Source organism: Watersipora subatra, chromosome 11 (assembly GCF_963576615.1).
Source record: "Watersipora subatra chromosome 11, tzWatSuba1.1, whole genome shotgun sequence".
Lineage (NCBI taxonomy): Eukaryota > Metazoa > Bryozoa > Gymnolaemata > Cheilostomatida > Watersiporidae > Watersipora > Watersipora subatra.
The window spans coordinates 13,341,054-13,350,959 of NC_088718.1; positions in this window are offsets into that span (position 1 = coordinate 13,341,054).

Here is a 9,906-nt window from a genome sequence, read left to right on the forward strand (position 1 = left end):
TTGTTTCTGTCTTTGTGACAATTAGTGAGTCTATAATAAATAGGGAAGCAAACAGATGTGCGTACTCCACAAGTAATACCAACTCCGGTGCTAGAAAATATTGCTCTCTATGGATTATTGTGTTTAAAGTTATCATCGGCAAATCAACAAGTATTTCAGGATTTAAAAATAAAATGACCTCATCTGGATTGATTCAAAATTGATTTGTTATTTGCAGTCGTAACGCTGCATAATGTTTCATCAATTACTTAACAAATTTGAGTGTGGAGATGATGCTAGATGTGGACGGCATAAACAATAACATATATGTTCTTATGTATCCCCTTCGTGTGTGTAATCATATAGATGTGTATTATATTACTAGCCATTATATGTTCATGCGTTAAATGATGCCTGTTTTCTACTAACTCTAAATCATTGGAACTCTTATATGACTAGCCACTTAAAATGGTTGACACACCCCTTTACCCTCTTGAACTTGCTAAGACCCACCCTCTTGAGTATACATACTTTTGTACACATGCTTATGTTCATTCTTGTGCACAATACAAAACAAACTACAACCTTTTCATAATCTTTTTACAAACATTAATTAGTTAGCAATTACCTGCAATGCATCTTCACTCACAATGTACCAGCAAACATCGTCTTCAATAGGTGACCAAATTGGAAATCTTCGAGATTGCACCAATTTGGCTCGTTCTCTTTTAGGTTGCCACCTTGCACCAGCAGGACAGGTGTGTCTACCTAGTCATTTCCACTTGTCAGGACCAAGAAGTAGTATTTCGCATTTAAAACTATCAACAAGTTTGGAGTTGTGATCCCTTTGAATAAATGGTCCAGGGGTAGATAGCCTCCCTTTATAGCTTACTAACTAAAATCTACTTCCTGCTCTCATGTCTCTGTTAAAGTTCAGAATTTAAATATTATGCATATAGCAGCACTTCCCAATTTGTTTCCATCACTGAACCTCCCACGACTGCCTAGGGCAATCTCACACCTCTTGTTTTGAATGAAACAAAAAAGGCTACAAACTTAATAAAAAACAGACATATTTGGAATATACACACACACGCACACACGCACACACGCACACACGCACGCGCGCGCACGCACGCACGCACACACACATATATATATATATATAAAATATGTATAAGTGGAACTTCACTCTATAAGTTAAACATTTTATTACTAATAGTTTCATGTGGTACAATTAAGTATCACACTCTTCAGATAAAATGTCTAAAATGAATTTCATACACCAGTAATAAATACGCTGTTATGCAGAGTTAGATAAGCTGATAATTGGATGAGTGTACAGAAGCCAAAAGCCAAATAGTTAAGTGATACAATTACGTAGCAAGAACTTAGATGAATGTCTGCATGATGATAATAGCTCGTTACGTTTATTAAGAGTGCCTAGTGATGGTCTGTAAATAATAAAGAACTTCTCCCATAAGCATAAGTTACACTTGTTGGAGATAGTGTTGTATGCTTTAGCATGTCTTAAAGTCTTCCATGATATCGTGTAGTTGGTATTATTGTCCTTTAGTGACCATATATATTTACTTAATTCAGTAGAGTTTCTCTTAGATGGGTGGTTGAAAGAAGCTTTATGGTTAGTGAATCGCGTCTTGAAAGTGTTCTCTGTTAGTCCAACGTATGTTTGGTCTGGTGAATCGGTGTTGGTTTTTACAGTAGCGTGGTAAATTAATGATGTTTTCTGGCATTCTCCATTCATCGGGCACTCTTCTCTTTTTTTACAGTTGCATGTTCGGTCTTCATTTGCGGTGTTGGCAGTCAGTATATTTCTGTTGTGAGCATTGATGGACTCTCTTATATTGTTCATACAACTGTAGCTAATTTTGATATTGTTGCTGTTAAATATTTTATGTAGTGGGTGCCTTGTTGTAAATTCCTTCTTGACTAGTTGGATGAAGAGTTTGCCGATGTTAGTATGGACATTACTGCTGTAAGGTGGGTTGTACCATGTAATCGTCCTGCTCCGTTTGCATTGTCTGTTTTCAGATGTAGATAGATGTTCTTGGTATGTTAGTTGGTGGCTATATCCACTCTTGGTTAGTGCTTCTTGGTAGATATTTGCTGTTTTATTGAAGCATTCAGCATCAGACGAAATTGTAGAGAGCCTCTTATTTATACTTGCTGGGATGTTTCTGATTATGCCAGGTGGGTGGTAGGATTCTTTGTTGACATACACTGCTATTATACACTATTAGTAAAGAATCCAACCACCCACCTGGCATAATCAGAAACATCCCAGCAAGTATAAATAAGAGGCTCTCTACAATTTCGTCTGATGCTGAATGCTTCAATAAAACAGCAAATATCTACCAAGAAGCACTAACCAAGAGTGGATATAGCCACCAACTAACATACCAAGAACATCTATCTACATCTGAAAACAGACAATGCAAACGGAGCAGGACGATTACATGGTACAACCCACCTTACAGCAGTAATGTCCATACTAACATCGGCAAACTCTTCATCCAACTAGTCAAGAAGGAATTTACAACAAGGCACCCACTACATAAAATATTTAACAGCAACAATATCAAAATTAGCTACAGTTGTATGAACAATATAAGAGAGTCCATCAATGCTCACAACAGAAATATACTGACTGCCAACACCGCAAATGAAGACCGAACATGCAACTGTAAAAAAAGAGAAGAGTGCCCGATGAATGGAGAATGCCAGAAAACATCATTAATTTACCACGCTACTGTAAAAACCAACACCGATTCACCAGACCAAACATACGTTGGACTAACAGAGAACACTTTCAAGACGCGATTCACTAACCATAAAGCTTCTTTCAACCACCCATCTAAGAGAAACTTTACTGAATTAAGTAAATATATATGGTCACTAAAGGACAATAATACCAACTACACGATATCATGGAAGACTTTAAGACATGCTAAAGCATACAACACTATCTCCAACAAGTGTAACTTATGCTTATGGGAGAAGTTCTTTATTATTTACAGACCATCACTAGGCACTCTTAATAAACGTAACGAGCTATTATCATCATGCAGACATTCATCTAAGTTCTTGCTACGTAATTGTATCACTTAACTATTTGGCTTTTGGCTTCTGTACACTCATCCAATTATCAGCTTATCTAACTCTGCATAACAGCGTATTTATTACTGGTGTATGAAATTCATTTTAGACATTTTATCTGAAGAGTGTGATACTTAATTGTACCACATGAAACTATTAGTAATAAAATGTTTAACTTATAGAGTGAAGTTCCACTTATACATATTTTATAATTTAGCTCTGATTTATCATTGAGCACTCTGTAACGAACTGTGCAACATCCACTTTGTCTGTATATATATATATATATATATATATATATATATATATATATATACAGTGCCGTCAGAAATTATGAGACCATCTCACATTTTAAGAGACAATTGGTGGTAGCAATGATTTACTGACTTAGTTTTACAAAAACTATCATAAACCATATACCATTAGATGCGGAATTTTCTACTGATTAATATGAAGCAAATTTCCATCACATAACAATCCATACTTATTTTTTATCTCAATCGAAAGGCATATGCAACTGACATGAATAAAAAAACGAAAAGATATTTTCGTTTTTTTATTCATTTTATTATTTTATTCATTTTTTATTTTTTTATGCCAAACTATTTGACTTTGTGAGATTACAGAATGCACAACACATAGTGATGACATCACGTTTTACCACTAACAAGCTATGTGGTCGGACACTGAAGAGATAACTTGATGACACTAATTCTATCACCAATGCTGTAAAAGAAGAATGAAAGACTCCTGATTTACTTTACTAGAACAAGGAGAAAATTCTGCATCTAATGATGTACAGTATGTTGCAAATGAATAAATTAATATGGTGCCAGCAGAGGTGCAAAGTTGAACAAAGGGGAGAATTATTGGGTGGTCTCATAATTTCTGACAGCACTGTATATATATATATATATATATATATATATATATATATATATATATATATATATATATATATATATATATATATATATATATAGAAGCAATATATGATTAGAAAGTTATTCTAAGAAGGTTTTAACATTTTCACACAGCAGCAACATACAGAAAACAACTAACTTTATGATTTTCCACTTTTTTCCTGCCTCTTCTCTGCTATTATCTGACAGAAACATGTTTCCTCAGAAAAATAATGTGCGGATCATTTTCAGGATTGATGGAGTTACGATATTTATTTTTGATGCATAGAATAGATGAAAATTGATTCCCTATTAGATGTGCGAATAACAACTCGCACATCTAATAGGGAAGTACTAACATGTAGTAATAATTCATCACTATTTAACTGATGATTGAGCAAATGTTTTTAGTTCTTCAGTTCCAGAATATAACACGTTATTATAAGACTTGTTTGTAACTTTACAGTAGTTCATAGTTAGTGTTCTAGCATTTAGGAGTTGCCTTATCCCTTAATTACAGATGTTCAGTTGTGACCTACTTTTGATACAGCTGTTTGCTAGTGTCACTTGCACTTTTATTCACCAATCATATGTTAGTGACGCTCAGTGTTATAGTAATAATCCTTGGCTCTCTGTTCTCTACCCGGGTGGTCACAATAAAGCTCGCTGGGCTACAGACTAGTTCTCAAACTTTATCATAACAGGTGATGGCTTTAGTAACATTACCCATGACACTAGCTAGATTACAGAAGCCTTCTTGGCTTGTAGCAAAATGTTACACTGTTAATTATCTACCTTGAACCTTTGTATTTACATCTGAGCATTATAAGTAATTTTATCATAATCTCTTTAAATTTAAACTGTAGCCACTTGTAATAGTTTCATGATTTTTTGGAGTGTTACACTAGATTCTCACTGGCCAACTTTAGTTAGGACCAAGCTAATTAGGTACCCAAACTTTTGGCCCAATCGACATTTGGCTTTGTGTATATTTTTTTTCTGTATTACAGTGCATTTGGTTGAAGAGATATTTGGCTTTGTGGGTCTACATACCATGAGAATTATACTGCCGACACGAGGAAGAAAGCAGGTTATTGTTTGTTGGTTAAATAGAAATATGAGGCTCAGGTTTATTATTAAGAAATACGAGTTTTGTGAAAAAGTAGATTTCATGAGAGCAATCGTTCACAATATTTAAATCTTTGTTTTTATTGTTTTTTCCATTAGACTACAATAATAATAATAATAATAATAATAAACTCAAATACACGTATATTTAATTTCAATGATTTGTACTCTGTTTCATTGAAGTTCCTCTCTGCAACGAATATCTTATTCAAATGAATTCTTACAGTACACTTTCAAGTAAAGGCTGTTACTACGCTTCTTCAGCTAAATCAATCTCAGATAAACGTCAATTTGGCCAAATTTTCTTTGGGCCAAATGTCCATCGGCCAAATGTATGTCTGCCAAATTTTTTTGCAATTACAACATCCAGCCACAGCCAATGTAGCACCATACTATTAAGTATCATACAATACAAAGGAGTTAGTAACCTTGGTTGGTAAGGCCTTGATGGAGCGGTGGTATGCAAACAAAAGTTACCTCAGGCTTGTTCGTACGTTTTTACACTAGATGATATTTCAACATGTAATTTTTATAGTTGTGAAATTCACATACATCACAAAAATTGCTCCAAATTAGCAAAAAAATTTAGCACAAAGAGAATACGATAAAACTTTGAGCTATTAAAAGAAAATATGTTATAAAACTATTAAAGCTATATTCTTGGCTTACCATGCATACATTTGAGCATTTCTAAGTATTTTTGGAGTTGTCTTTCTTATATATAACGGGTTAGTGCAAGACACCGTCAACTAATCTTCGGTAAAAAGGTCATCATGGAGTTATCACACTTGAAAATAATATTGACCTTCACTAGCATGTTTAAGGTGATGTTAACTGCTGGCACCGTCAGCAGTCGTTCTTATGTCCATATTGTAGGAAACGACCACTATGACAATAATAAGCAGTCCAAGGCCCAAACCTATGATGTTGAACAGTTTAGAGTACCAGGCATCTTTCGCCGCTTGCTGCTCATCTCCTGAAAAACATGATAAAGGGCTGTCTCATAATAGCCATAAATACATGTAAAGGTCGTATAGGCTTTAGATGCACTAAAGCACATGTTTTAAACTAAAGGCCCGCGGTGTAATTATAATTGGCCCACGAGATCATATCAAATGTGTGTTAGAGCTGGTACACCGTATGTACTGTGATGCAAGTACTACAAATCCTACAATGCTCTGTTAGTATGTTGGGAAGCGGTACAAACTGAAGCTGCCAATTTAGGTCTTTGGAGTAAGATCTCACTCACACCTGTTAAGGTCAAGGCTGGAAAACCTGTGTGAAGAAATTGCTACTAGTATCTTTTCTTTTTAATTTTAGCTAAATTTTGCTAAAAAAAATTATTGGCTACTGATGGTGCTTTAAATAATACTGGCTTTTCTCATTTAATGTTCATGTTGTGGGAACTTATAAAGAGAATTTGTCTTTTGTGTCTGTTAAAAGTTAAAGATAACAGAGCCATGCAAAATGTATGGAGTAGCCTATAATTGTTAGGTTTTTAATAGGTTCAATTTGGTTCACTTGATAATATGATGTCCTTTTACAATTTTTCAATGAAAATTCTATCAATCCGGCTCCCAACTTGTAGCTAAATTATTTATTTGACTTTGACACCCTCGCTTCACAAGGTATGCCAGATATTAACAGTTTCTTGTGTGTGTTACACCCAATTTACACCCAATTTTCAAATTTCGCCACATTAACTTTTAATATAAAATGCATTTTTGTTGACCAAAAAAGTAATATTTAAGCTTTTTAAGGCAACATTTATTCAACTACGTTTGTTACACTCAACTTTTAAAACTGACAGCAGTAGGTTCTTATACAAAATACAGTGGAGCCCCTAATAAATACAGTGGAGCCCCTAATAAATACAGTGGAGCCCCTAATAAATAAATTAATTCATTCTGAATGTGGCTTTGGAGGTAGAGAGGCTCATAGAAACGCATTTACCCTATAAATGCTGTAAGCTGTTCCAAGCTCTCACAATACACCCTCGCACTAGAGGCTAAGAAAGCTTTACGCTCTATGTCAATCAGTTGTGTACAGAGTCTGAAGACTGAATTCATTAAGTATCGTACTTCTACAGACTCCATAAAACTCAAATCATGACTTTGATAAAAGAATAACTCATCAGAATTTCAATTCCTATCTTTCCTTAGAGTACAAAACCAAGGTCAACTCAATTTGAGTTAACTGAAACAATTTAAAAAAACCTAATTACTGTGGTATGTATGTTTGTATAACTTTTTATTGGCATTGGAAGTGATCAAAAAAGAATGTTTTTCATTGCATGTTAAAAAAAATTGAAAAGACAGAAATCAGGAATTATTGATGTTTTTAGTGCATGCCAAAAAATGAGAAGACGGAAATCAAGAATTATAGAGTGAGTTGAATAAAAGTTTTTAAAAATTTTGAAAATCTAATAGTATTGCAGAGGAGTCCGTATAATGAGTTGGAGGATGTAGTAAAAGAAAGTTTATAAACTGAAACATATGATGGTGGATGTAGTATGTTGGTGTCACGGAATAGAAAAAAATCTTTGTCATATGTGTGGAAGGATAAATACAATGTAAATGTGTGATTGCTAAACTATTTATCCTGCTGTGAGCTAACACCATTGTGGTAGAACAAATCTCTTAAAATATTGAAAAGGCAACTCTATATGAGCAGAGCCAATTTTGTAAATAGTTTTATACGTGTATTACTGAATGACCAGTGTTGCACGGGTAATAAATCAACAGTTTATCAACAGTAGCAGGTAATGCAGTTGCCATTGGTTAAGTTGACTAATTAGCCAATGACAAAATTACCAAATTGGCTAATTTGAGTAACTTAAGCTAGTAACTTAAGCTAGTAACTTAAGCTAGTCTAAATTTTTACTATGATAAGAGCTGTGAAGCCAGCTTGTAATCGTTACGCGTCAGGAGCTCTCACGCAATCAATCATGATATTCAAGCATGCTCGTAGTAACTAGTAGTAGTTTTGCAAGCGCTTCAAGCATGCGTATTTTAGCCGGTGTAATGAGTATGACCACAATTATTCCATTGTATAGTGATGTAACTGCTTGGCCTAGAGGATAGCACACCCATTTGCTGACCTAGAAGTAAAAAATTCAAATCCAGTGCAAAGCGGTATTTTTATTCTTAAAACTTTATCGCTATAATTGGACTTACGGACGACAAACACTGAGATTCATATAATTTTTTACTAATATATATAATATATATATTATATATATAATATATATAATAATATATAATATATTATACGTATATATAATATTAGTATAATATATGTATATATTATACTAATATTATATATATGTATAATATATTATATATATATTATATATAATGATATATATATTATACTAATATTATATATATATAATAATTATATATAATATATACACTAATTTTATATAGATCATACAATTACTATATTTAAAAAGTTAAGAGTGTACCACGATAGTATTGCTTGTTTCAGCACTAAACATCTTTTTTACCTGATTTAACTTGAAACTAAATTTGGATTTGCTTGCTATTGTCTGCAACTTGCCTAGTGATTCACATTTTCCAAACATGTCGGCAAAAAATAAAAAATGGTCAAATTTTTTTATTTTGAGGTTTGTTTAAGATGTGTCATAACACACTTAATTTAATATTTAAAACAAGCTTCATTTACAAAACAAAAAAATAGTTAAGTGTAAGATGTTTTGAGAACACAACTGTGACATGTCAGGGTTTACAGTAATGACAGTAAATCTCATTGCAAAACGACGGGGTTACTATATTTTGAGCGGGCACATTAGAATGAAGTGTATTAGCATTATGTTAATAAAGAGAGTTGAGCTGGTGATAGGACATCCACATTCTGATAGGTAAGAGTCTTGATAATAAAATATAAGCAGGGTTCTATGAGAACATCAGATAGTTGAAGAATGAGACGATTTTTAGTGTATGAACACTCCAAATTATCAACTAATTCTTCTATGAATAGACTACTTCAAATTATTAACTAATTTTGCAATGAGTAGATTACTCCAATTTATTAAATGATTTTCAATAAGTAGATTACTCAAAATTATCAACTATTTCTTTTGTGAGTAGATTACTCCAAATTTTCAACTAATTTATCTGTGGGTTACGATGCCACTGTTATAACTTTATGAAACACAATGTTTTTCCATCCTCGCTATACTAAGGCGAATTTGTTTTCGGCCATGCGATATCAACAAAAATTTATTTCAAAGTTAAAATTTGATGTACAGATTACGTCGAAATAACAAAAATGTTGATATGTTATTCGCTGAAATCGCCGTCACAACACCTGAAAAACATATACGTTGCTTGCTATCTTAATTCAGCGTTATTCATTGTAAATTATAGAAGAAACGAATTCGAAAAACAGATAAGGGATAAAATTTTAGATGAAAGTTGAAGTTTAGTTTAGTAAAATATATACTAAAACTTGACTTTATGTATGTGCTTAGTAAACTAATTTCATTCAAAGGTTGACTTGCAATAAAATTCCCATTACAGTTATTTGGTATCAAAAGATTCACCATGTCTTACTCTGTTGTGTTGTAAGTGCCAATATGTGGAAATGTGATTACAAGCTCTTAAAAGCTCAAAAACGAAAAGCCGCTGTAGATTGGAATCTCTTTATTTCGATGACATAGCTATGAAATTTGGCTATTGTATTGTCACGTGATGTTCTCACGTGAATTGAAAGGCCAATAAAAAGCTCAATATAAAACTTATCGTAGCACTAGTTT